A 12,436-nucleotide genomic window follows, 5' to 3' on the forward strand; every position below is an offset into this window, starting at 1 on the left:
GCAAAAGGAAGTCTGTGCTTCTGTGAAGTTACATTTTTATTTCCTGAACGTTCGAAACAAACTGACCATACAATTTAGAAAGACTGTGAAAGAAAGCATTTGTGTAGCACCCGTCATGATCTCAGGACTACTTGATGTCCTCTACAGCCAATAAAATACTTTCGAACGTTTGTCACTACTGCAATGTAGGAAATACCATAGCCAATTTTCGCACAGCCAGGTTTACAATTACCAGACAATCTATTTCAGTGAAGCAAGTTGAGGAATAATATTGTTTTGGTTACCCATTGGGAACTCCTCTGCTCTTCTTCAAATAATACCATCTTTTATGTCCCCCTGAATAGCCATGTAGGGCCTCGGTTTCAAATCTCTTCAAAAAGATAGTGCTTTTAACTGTGCGGCACTCTCCCAGTACTGCGTTAGAGAGCCAACCTCTATTTTGTTCTGAAAGCACTGGAGTTGGACTTGAACCCACAACCTTCTTGACATAGAAGTGAGAGTGCTGCCAAAACTGACTACGAATGGGCAGCACGGTAGCATAGTGGTTAGCACAGTTGCTTCACAGCCCCTGGGTCCCAGGTTCGATTGCCGGCTTGGGTCACTGTCAGTGCGGAGTCTGCACGTTCTCCCCGTGTATGCGTGGGTTTCCTCCGGGTGCGCCGGTTTCCTCCCACAGTCCAAAGACTGCAGGTTAGGTGGATTGGCCATGATAAATTGTCCTTAGTGTCTAAAAAAAGGTGATGGGTTACGGGGATAGGGTGGAGGTGTGGGCTTAAGTAGGGTGCTCTTTCCATGGGCCGGTGCAGACTCGATGGGCTGAATGGCCTTCTGCACTGTAAATTTATGTTACATTTTCGCACACATGGTGGATTTGGGTACAAACCAGGTTCATCTATTTGTGCGGCACTTGTTCCGTATCGATGTGCTCACTGCAAAGTATTTATCAAAATATTAATATATGTGGACAGAACATTACTACAAATTCCAAACTGGGATAACTTGTTAATCTTTCAACATATGCTGCAACAGAAGGAGCGAGTCAGCTGGATTTTACACAATACATGCTGATGTTTTCCAAGGAGTGGAGGTGTTATCTTGAAATTATTGCTTTTGGTAGGAAATTATTTCAGCTTGCTTGAAACGATAGGGCCAACACCACAAACTTTGTAGCAACTGTGCATTCATTAATCCTTCCAAGTCACCTTATGTTACAAGTGAAAATATTTAGAACTACTCACAAGGCAAAAAATAATTAGTCCTGATCCTTAGAAATTTTAAATATTTTGATTCTTAAATCAATTTGCGGGCAGCACGGTAGCATAGTGTTTAGCACAATTGCTTCACAGCTCCAGGGTCCCAGGTTCGATTTCCGGCTTGGGTCACTCTGTGCGGAGTCTGCACGTTCTCCCCGTGTGTGCGTGGGTTTCTTCCGGGTGCTCCGGTTTCCTCCCACAGTCCAAAGATGTGCAGGTTAGGTGGATTGGCCATGCTAAATTGCCCTTAGTGTCCAGAATTGCCCTTAGTGTTGGGTGGGGTTACTGGGTTATGGGGATAGGGTGGAGGTGTGGACCTTGGGTAGGGTGCTCTTTCCAAGAGTCGGTGCAGACTCGATGGGCCGAATGGCCTCCTTCTGCAGTGTAAATTCTATGAAATCTATGAAATTTAAAGCCTGTCAATAGAATATTGAGTGACCCTGCAATAAAGGTACAAAAAGCCCCCTCTGACTTATGCCTGATGAAATCACTTGTATAGTTTCAAAGTAGTCTAATGTGTTTTTTCAGTTCCAGAGTTATTTTCCCTTAATTCAAATCCTGGTTACCAGTATTCCCTTATAATTAGCATGGCATGAGGGATTTTGGGACTGTTTTAAAGCTAGATGCCCTCATTAAGTTCAGCTTTATAATGTATGGTTCACTTAAAATTTGATTTTAAACCAAAAATGTAAAATGACAAACAAAGTGCAACATGAAACAGGATATTGGATCCAACAAGTCTGCGGAGATGGGCGAAATTCTCCCTAAACGGCGCGATGTCCACCGACTGGCGCCCAAAACGGTGCCAATCAGACGGGCATCGCGCCGCCCCAAAGGTGCGGAATGCTCCGCATCTTTGGGGGCCGAGCCCCAACATTGAGGGGCTAGGCCGGCGCCGGAGGGATTTCCGCCCCGCCAGCTGGCGGAAACGGCCTTTGTTGCCCCGCCAGCTGGCGCGGAAATGACATCTCGGGGCGGCGCATGCGCTGGAGCGTCAGCGGCCGCTGACAGTTTCCCACGCATGCGCAGTGGAGGGAGTCTCTTCCGCCTCCGCCATGGTGGAGACCGTGGCGGAGGCGGAAGGGAAAGAGTGCCCCCACGGCACAGGCCCACCCGCGGATCGGTGGGCCCCGATCGCGGGCCAGGCCACCGTGGGGGCACCCCCCAGGGCCAGATCGCCCCGCGCCCCCCCCACACCCCCCAGGACCCCGGAGCCCGCCCACGCCGCCTTGTCCTGCCGTTCAAAAGGTGGTTTAATCCACTCCGACGGGACAGGCAATTTATTGGCGGGACTTCGGCCCATCCGGGCCGGAGAATCCAGCGGGGGGGCCCGCCAACCGGCGCGGCCCGATTCCCGCCCCCGCCGAATATCCGGTACCAGAGACTTCGGCAACCGGCGGGGGCGGGATTCACGGCGGCCAACGGCCATTCTCCGACCCGCTGGGGGGTCGGAGAATGACGCGCATTGATCCTCCAAATGGGCAGTAATTCCTATCACAACTGCTCACCCTGTTCCTCAATCCCATTCCTCTTTGGGTGGGATTTTCTGACCCCGCACCCCACACCCCACAGCGTGTAGTCCAGCAATGGAGGCAGCTTGCCATTGGCCGCAGGTATGATCTCCGAGTCACGCCAATATCTATGGCGTTTTGCATGGTTTGCCCAGCTAGAACCCAGTGGCACGGAGGCACAGTGGTTAGCCCTACTGCCTCGCAGCGCCCAAGTTCGATTCCAGTCTTGTGTGACTGGCTGTCTGGGGTTTGCACGTTCTCCCTGTGTCTGCGTGGGTTTCCTCCCACAGTCGGTAAGATGTACAGGTTAGGTGGCTTGGCCATGATAAATTGCCCCTTAAATGTCCGAAGATGTGCAGCTTGGATGGGGTTACGGGGACAGGACGGGGGATTGGGTTTAGGTCGGTTGCGCTTTCGGAGGGTCAGTGCAGACCTGAGAGGCCGAATGGCCTGCTTCTGCACTGTAGGGATTACATGGAAGCCGCTGCAGGGGCCAGAAGATTCCGCCAGCGGGAAGTGCTGGAAAATCCCACCCAGAATCTCTGTTTAGGGAGTGTTTGAATTATTGATGCAGCCTTAATGTCTCCAGTAGTATTAGACTGCTGTGAAAAAGAGCATTATGCAGGACATTTTCCTAGTTTTTGGATATATGCTCAAGGAGATAAGTGAGTGGGTAATAAATGTGGGCCTAGCTAGCGATGGCACATCTCAAGAACTAATAAAAAATACATTTTAGGTAGGCTACAGGAAAGGCTAGTCCGCCTGTAATACCCCAAAGCAAAGCATAGAACTAACACATGCAATCAATGTTGTGACTGGATACAAATCCTATACATCTCAGTCGACTCTCTATTTTTGTCAGTTAACATCACTTTGCCATGTAAAATACAAATCACTTGCAGAGTCAGACAGAAATTGTCACCAAGTATGATGACAAAAATGAAAAATGTATAATAAAGTAAGCATCCAGTGAGGAAGCGATATGGGGATGCGGATAGGAACCATGGCCAGGATCCTCTGTCTGAGAGACTAAGTGATGACGCCGGGTCTGAATCGGTGGTGTTCTAGGACCCCAAAAGCAGTGCCAGTCTCGGAGCAATTCAGGACCCATTAATGGGCTAGCACCGGCCTCATGTGGAACTAGTGCAATTCCAATGCATAACGGTGTCCGATTCGCCGGAGTCGGGATCGGCACTCAAGATCCTACCAATTTGCAGCCACACGTAAACACTCCACTTCCCACACATACTCATTCCAGCCAGGAATATGGCATCCCAAAGAGTGGCACCCCATTTCGCCAATGCAGACCTCATGACCCTGCTGGATGCCATGGAGGAGAGGCGGGGCATCCTGTTTCCCGGGGTGGGAAGGAGGCTGCTACCAACCCTTGTCCCACACACTCGCTGGCAGTCTGGTCGCACCCCACCCTGCACCACATTCAGCACCCATATCGCCCGCCATGGCCGGGTGCCCTGCACACCCAGGCCACGAGCTGCCCACCACCTGTGTTGCACGCATTCGACTGTCTCACACTATGCATTTTCTGGAGAAGGAGGTGTCATGATATTCAGGTAAACATCATGGTACAAACATACATACATACTGATGGACAGATCAACGGACCAATCAACACACACAACACCACAGCCAATCACAGGCAAGAGAATACACAGTACGAAACAGGGAACACGAAACTTCCCGGGCATTCGAGCAGGAGTCAGCTCAGGGCACAGAGCTCACAGCAAGCCACTCAGACATCCACCATGTGCTGAGTGCCACTCCAAGATAGTATTAGGAATAGGTCCACAGATTCTAGGGTTATGATCGAACCTCAGTAACCAGTTTACCACTGTAAATAAATGTTAGTAATAAAACTGAGTTGTACCATTCGCAACCGTGTTGGTTCATCTGTGTAGCAGAGTACCCAACACATCATAGTACCAGGAGTAACTGTGGGACCTACCTACGAATCTTCCAGAATCTGCCATCCTGCGCCATGGACACCGTCAGCACGCCGCAGCCTCTACAAGTCGCTGGAAACCTCGGCGTCAATTCGAAACTGTTCAAACAGAGCTTCCAGCTCTTCCTGGAAGCCACCGAAAAGGAGAGCGCTTCGGACACCAGAAAGATCGCCATCCTCCTCTCCACGGCAGGTCAACACGCCATCCATGTCTACAACTCCCTGGTGTTCGCGGAAGGCGAGGACAAGACCACGTACAAGACGGTCCTTCTCAAACTCGACCAACACTTCAACATCGAGGTCAACAAGAGTTTCGAGAGGTATCTCTTCCAGCAGCGCCTGCAGGGTAAGGATGAGCCCTTTCAATCCTTCCTTACGCATCTCCGTATCCTCGCGCAGTCCTGCGGTTACGACACCATCTCCGATTCAATGATTCAGGACCAGATTGTTTATGGGGTCACCTCGGGCACCCTGCGCCAGCAGCTCCTCAAAATTAAAGGCCTCACCCTAGCCTCCGCAATCGAAGCCTGTGTCCTGCATGAAAACGCGACGAGCCGCTACTCCCGATTTCAGGCGGCCGAATTGGCGCGGCAGGGGTCCTACGTGGCTGGATCGGCGAGGCAGGCGTCCTACGAGGCCGAACGGGTCCAGGCGATCGAGTTCCTCCCGGCCCGCGGCCCGGACGAGGGTGGCCATTTTGCGCGCTTTCCGGGGCCTCCCATGTTTGTGCGCGCCAAAGAAGACGTCAACACAGTGGGACGTGATGCACAGGCGTGCTCGACGCAAGACCGAACTGCACATGCGCAGTGGCGCAACGAACGCCATGACGTCACGACGTGCGGCAATTGCGGAGCCGTACATTTAAAGCGGCAATGTCCGGCAAGAAACCGACAATGCCTCCGCTGTGGCAAGATGGGCCACTACGCTGCCTGCTGTCGAGCAGCTCAACCTGCCAATGTTCCCCAATTCCGACAACCTCGCAGGGACGTGCGGACCATTCAGCCTCCTTACTACGAGTCGTGCCCAGACGATATCCAGACCAGTGACACAGACGACCGGGACGCCTTCCGTGTTGCGGTCATTGATGGGAACCGGATGTCTCCAGCCAGGATCCACCAGCCGTAGCACGTGAACACTGTCAATCCGGGTGATGAATGGTGTGCCACCCTAACGGTCAACCGATCACCGATAACATTCCGTCTGGACACTGGCGCCTCCGCCAACCTCATAGCATGGTCAGCCTTCTACGCCATGAAGATCAGACCACCAATTCAGCCATCCCGTTGCAAGATGGTCGACTACAATGGGAACGTTATCCCGGCTATGGGATCCTGCCAGCTCCAGGTGACACTCAATACACACACGGCCACACTCTCATTCGAAATAGTCGGATCATTAAAGGACTCCCTGCTAGGCGCACAGGCATGCAAGGTTCTCCACCTCGTGCAACGAGTCCACGCTCTGTCTCCAGAAGGCACATCTGACTTCACGGATGCAGAATTCAGGGCACAGCTCCAATCGCTCCTCGCCCACAACCAGGAGGCATTCGAGGGCATGGGAACACTGCCCTACACCTACAGAATACGACTCAAACCGGACGCCACCCCGGTCATTCACGCACCTCGCAGGGTCCCAGCGCCACTCAAAGACCGCCTCAAGTAGCAGCTGCAGGATCTCCAGGACCAAGGGGTGCTATCTCGGGTCACGGAGCCCACGCCATGGGTCAGCTCCATGGTATGTGTTAAGAAGCCCTCCGGCGATCTCCGGATCTGCATTGATCCAAAAGACCTCAACAACAACATAATGAGGGAACACTACCCCATACCCAAACGGGAAGAGATCACGAGCGAAATGGCCTGCGCTATAATCTTCACAAAACTGGATGCCTCGAAGGGTTTTTGGCAGATCCAACTGGATCAGTCCAGCCGAAGGCTGTACACCTTCAACACCCCTTTCGGCAGGTTCTGCTATAACAGAATGCCATTTGGCATCATCTCGGCATCCGAGATCTTTCACAGGATCATGGAGCAGATGATTGAGGGCATCAAAGCGGTGCGTGTCTACGTGGACGACGTCATCATCTGGTCCACCACACCACAGGAGCACATCAATCGTCTCCAGCGCGTCTTTTCGCGCATACGGGAAAACGGCCTGCGCCTCAACCGAGCCAAGTGTTCTTTCGGCCAAACTGAGCTGAAGTTCCTGGGGGACCACATTTCCCGGTCAGGGGTCCGTCCGGATGCAGACAAGATGAGCGCCATTACAGCCATGCCGCAGCCGGCAGACAAGAAAGCAGTGCTACGCTTCCTAGGCATGGTCAACTTCCTGGGGAAGTTCATTCCCAACCTTACCTCCCACACGACGGCTCTGTGCCACCTCGTCAAGAAGTCCACTGAGTTCCAGTGGCTGCCCACACACCAGAAGGAATGGGAGGAGCTCAAAATTAAGCTCACCACAGCCCCGGTATTCGCGTTTTTCGACACATCTCGTGACACTAAAATCTCGACCGGTGCCAGCCAGTCCGGCATTGGGGCGGTACTCCTACAGCGGGATGTCACTGCGTCATGGGCCCCGGTCGCCTTTGCCTCGCGGGCCATGACCCCCACAGAACAGCGCTACGCGCAGATTGAAAAGGAGTGCCTGGGTTTGCTGACCGGAATAGACAAGTTCCATGACTACGTGTATGGTCTCCCCCAGTTTACCGTTGAGACTGACCATCGCCCCCTGGTCAGCATCATAAATAAGCATCTGAACGAGATGACCCCTCGCCTCCAGCGCATCCTACTTAAATGCAGGAGGTATGACTTCCAACTGGTCTACACCCCGGGGAAGGACCTTATCATTGCGGATGCCCTATCTAGAGCGGTGAGCACACCGCCAGATTCGGAGGGGTTCGTCTGTCAGGCCGCAGCGCAGGTGGTCTTCACATCGGCAAATCTGCCAGCTGATGACTCCTGTCTGACCCGTATTCGCCGGGAGACTGCGGCTGACCCCCTTCTACAACGGGTGATGTGCCACATGATGGGAGGGTGGCTCGAAGGACAGTGCCCACAGTTCTACAATGTCCGAGACGACTTGGCCGTCATTGATGGTGTCCTCCTAAAGCTGGACCGGATTGTGATTCCGCACAGCATGCACAAGCTGGTCCTCGACCAACTACACAAAGGCCATCTGGGGGTCGAGGAGTGCAGACGGAGGGCCCGAGAGGCGGTATACTGGCCGGGCATCAGTGATGACATTGCCAATATGGTGCTCAACTGCCCCACCTGCCAAAGGTTTCAACCGGCGCAACCTCCTGAGACGCTTCAGCCCCATGAGCTGGTGACGTCCCCCTGGGCGAAGGTGGGTGTGGACTTTTTTCACTTGCTTGGCAGGGACTATGTAATCGTCATTGATAACTTTTGAAACTATCCAGAGGTCATACGCCTGCACGATTTGACATCGTCCGCTGTCATCAGGGCATGCAAAGACACTTTTGCTCACCACGGCATTCCGCTTACCGTCATGTCGGACAATGGGCCCTGTTTTGCCAGCCAGGAATGTTCGTCCTTTGCTGCTTCGTATGGCTTCACACACGTGACGTCCAGCCCTCTGCATCCCCAGTACAATGGAAAGGCGGAGAAGGGCGTTCACATCGTCAAGCGGCTCCTCTGCAAGGCTGCTGCTGCCGGATCGGATTTCAGTTTAGCCCTGCTGGCCTATCGCTCGGCCCCACTAGCCACTGGCCTCTCACCAGCCCAGCTGTTGATGGGTCACGCCCTCAGGACCACTGTGCCATCCATTCTGGTACCCACAACCAACCATGCTCCGGTACTACACAGAATGCAACAGCAGCGCGTTCGCCAGAAGAGGGCATATGACACACGGGCAACTGATCTTCCCGCCCTGGCGCCTGGAGACGACATCTGCATCCACCTACCAGAAGGTGGCTGGTCAGCACCTGCCGAAGTTCTCCGTCGCGTGGCTCCCCACTCGTTCCTGGTTTGCATGCCTGATGGATCCATTCGTAGGCGCAATTGCCGGGCTCTTCGCCTACTTCCACGCTCGCTACGGGAACTTACACCGGCACCGCGCCCTCCTGTTGTTCCTGATATCGACTTCGTGGAGCTTCTTGCCACCATGCCCCTTCCATCGTCGCCCGTGGCCAGGCCCATTCCTCAGCCGGTGGATCCAGACTCACCCTTGAGGCGGTCAACCCAAATTCGTCGCCCACCTACTAGACTGGACTGTTTGTACATTGAACTCTTAATACCGCTGTGTTAATATGTTTCTGTTCTTCCTTGTTGTTACAGAAGTTTGTTTTGTCGTTCAACATTTCCTCGTTCTTTGTTTATGGTACAACCTCGTTGTTATGTCACACCCGACATCGCCCCTTGTATATAGTTTAGCCCCATGTACATGCTGTAGATATTGTACACACACACATTCAGCTGCACTCAGTACACATCTCTATTTATAACCACATAAGCACATGTTCTTGTAAAAAAGGGAGGATGTCATGATATTCAGGTAAACATCATGGTACAAACATACATACATACTGATGGACAGATCAACAGACCAATCAACACACACACAACACCACAGCCAATCACAGGCAAGAGCATACACAGTACAAAACAGGGAACACAACACTTCCTGGGCATTCCAGCAGGAGACAGCTCAGGGCACAGAGCTCACAGCAAGTCACTCAGACATCCACCATGTGCTGAGTGCCACTACAAGATAGTATTAGGAATAGGTCCTCAGATTCTAGGGTTATGATCGAACCTCAGTGGCCAGTTTACCACTGTAAATAAATGTTAGTAATAAAACTGAGTTGTACCATTCGCAACCGTGTTGGTTCGTCTGTGTAGCAGAGTACCCAAAACATCAGGAGGCACACAACCGCAGAGAGAGAGAGAGAGAGAGCAGACAGGCGGGAGCCTGCTGGACCTGCGGCCTCTCACTGCTTCAGAGCAGCGGGCGTTAGACCTGGTGGGTGGGCCGAGAGAGTAGGCAGTCGCCAAGGCAAAGGTCTGCATCACCCCACTGCCCCCCCACCCCAGCACCTCCACACCACTCCCCCACCTCCCACACCCCAGCACCTCACCATCTCCACAGCATCCCCACACCCCACCACCTCCACACCATCCCCGCACCCCATCACCTCCACACTGCCCCTTCATCACCACACTCCAGCACCACATCACCTCCACCAACCCCACCCGCGATCCAACCATGCATCACGTCTAGTGTCTTGCAGGATCACCTGACAGCGAGGTGGGTCCTTCTGGTGCCCCCTGCCCCCGGTCACAACCACAGGACACATCGCGCGACGAGACAGAACCAGGCAGCGATGCGAATGCCAGCCCACGAGGATGACACCGACTTTCCATCACAGTTGTCTCTAACACCCTCCACTATCCCAGAGACACTCACTTCAATTGGGCATTATAATAAAGAGGTTCCTGGGACACTATCTGGTGTGCACCACACACGTTCAGTGGTACCTCAGTTGGAGGTAGGAACCCCGATGGGCGGGCAGTTGAAGGTCAGGCTGACCCCACGTATTAGCTGCCGTCCAGATGGGTCTCGGGCTTCCAGAAAGGGCTGTCCCATCGATGCTGGTGATGCAAACACAGAGCCAGGGACTACATGAGGGGTTGCAAGTGACCAGCCAGCACCGGCAGGTGCCGTTGGATGGGTCCAACCGCCTGCAGGGGGCAGGAGGTGGTGCCGGCCAATCGTGTTACCCAGACCAACACTGAATGGGTGGAATCCACAGTGGAGGCCTTGGGGAGCGAGGGTCACGGCCATGGGTCAAGATGTCCAAGGCCTGGGACACTCTGTGTGGGTGGTGACCGAGGCACAAGATAGGGCAGCCCTTTTACAGGCAGCCATGTACCAGAGCCACCTGGACACAGCAGTGGCGCTCCAGAGCTTGGCCCAGTCACAACGGGTCATGGCTGCGGGTGTCGGCGGCATTACCCGGGCGCTGTGTGGTGCAGGGAGGGTAGACATGGGAAGAGGTGGTCGGCGAGGGTGGGGTTTGTGGGGGGTGGAATGGGATGTTCATGTTGCCGTTGGTTCGGTCCCTGAGCCGGTGAACCTGGAGGCGATTAGAGCCGTGCGATGCGGTCCTGGCGCACACGTTGTGCAACCCCCAGTCAGTTGCTGCCCAGGCTGCAAACCCGGCCCATCCTGGCCCTCCTCTGCATCCTCCTCATTGGACAAGGCCCGGTGTTCATCCTCCTCCTCCAGTACTTCGCCAATCTGCGGCACAATGTTATGGAGGACACAACAGGTCACCAGACCCTCCTGGCATCACCAGAGCAGTCCAGGCACCTGAAACTGCATCTTCAGGATGCTGCCGATGCACGGCTCGATCACCACTGGTCGCGGAACGGGCCTTGTTGAAGCAGGTCTCTGCGTCAGTCTGTGACCTCCGGATAGGCGTCATCAACCATGACCACAGCGGATAACCCCTGTCCCCCAAGAGCCAACTCCTCACCCGGGGGAACACCTCAAAAGTGTCGGGAACCGTCGAGTGTGCCAAGATGATGGTGCCGTACACACGGCCCGGGTATCGGGCACAGACATGCATGATATGCATCTCGTGGCCACACACCAGCTGCACGTTCATGGAGTGGTACACCTTTTGATTTGTGAAGACCATACCACATGCGTCGGTGTTCATAGGGGGAGATGCGACCCGTTGATCACTTAGTGGATCTGGGGCATCCCAGCAATGGTGGCGAACCCCACTGCGGGCAACTTGCTGGGCTCGTTCTATATTGAAGTTGATATATTGTCATGACCGGCCATATAGGGCCTCCGTTACGGCGCAGATGCTCCTGTGCGCCGAGTCTGCAAGATACTAGACAGGTCCCCACTGGACGCCTGGAAGGGCCCCGTGGCGAAAAAGGTCAGGACGCCCATCACCTTCACGGCCTCCGGGAGTGGGTGTCCTCCTCCATACCCCCGGGTTCCAGATGAACCATGATGTGGCAGATACGCAGCATGGGCCCCCTGCTCAGCCGGAGTCTTCGGCGACACGCCCAGTTTGACAGGCCCATGAACGACAAGCGCTGCCGGTACTTTCGGGGCCTAATGTGGTGCCTATTTCCCATCTCCTCCTCGGCCTGCTGGCAGCTGGCTCTCCATCCTGACTGGCTGGCTCCTGTTCCTCTGGGGCAGGCTGTGCTGCTGCAGGGCCATCCCCGAGCAGCTCCTACTCGTACAGCCTCAGGGCTGTGGCAGCAAGGTAGATGCTATCTGGATGGATACTGAAATCCATTGTCTGTAGGGAGTGAAAGGCAGACATGTTAGCATGGTGCGTACCTTATGCCCAGCCACCTCCAACGCGCTGCAGCCCCTGCCCCCGCATGTCCCCCTCCCATCCCACACCCACCCTCGGCAGTTCCGCCTGGCAGTCTGCCCTTCGCACTGCAGCCCTGGCCCCCTCAGTGCCTGGCCCCATGGGGGGCTTTGGCTCTGACACCCATCCCTTCCGGCAGGGGTACTGATGGTTGGGGCTACCCATGTCAGCAGCACGCTCTGCGGCCCCCTTCTGGCGCCCTCCTGTAGGATGTACTGAGGATGCCCCCAGGGGTGGGCCGTATGATGCCCCGCTGGCAGGGTGGTACCCGGTTGTTGATGGGCGGGGGGAGGGGAGGTTGGGGGCACCCATACAGCTGGTGTCGCTCTGCACAACCACGGGCCACAGTGGG

The sequence above is a fragment of the Scyliorhinus torazame genome, chromosome 21 (genome assembly GCF_047496885.1).
Source record: "Scyliorhinus torazame isolate Kashiwa2021f chromosome 21, sScyTor2.1, whole genome shotgun sequence".
Taxonomy (NCBI): domain Eukaryota; kingdom Metazoa; phylum Chordata; class Chondrichthyes; order Carcharhiniformes; family Scyliorhinidae; genus Scyliorhinus; species Scyliorhinus torazame.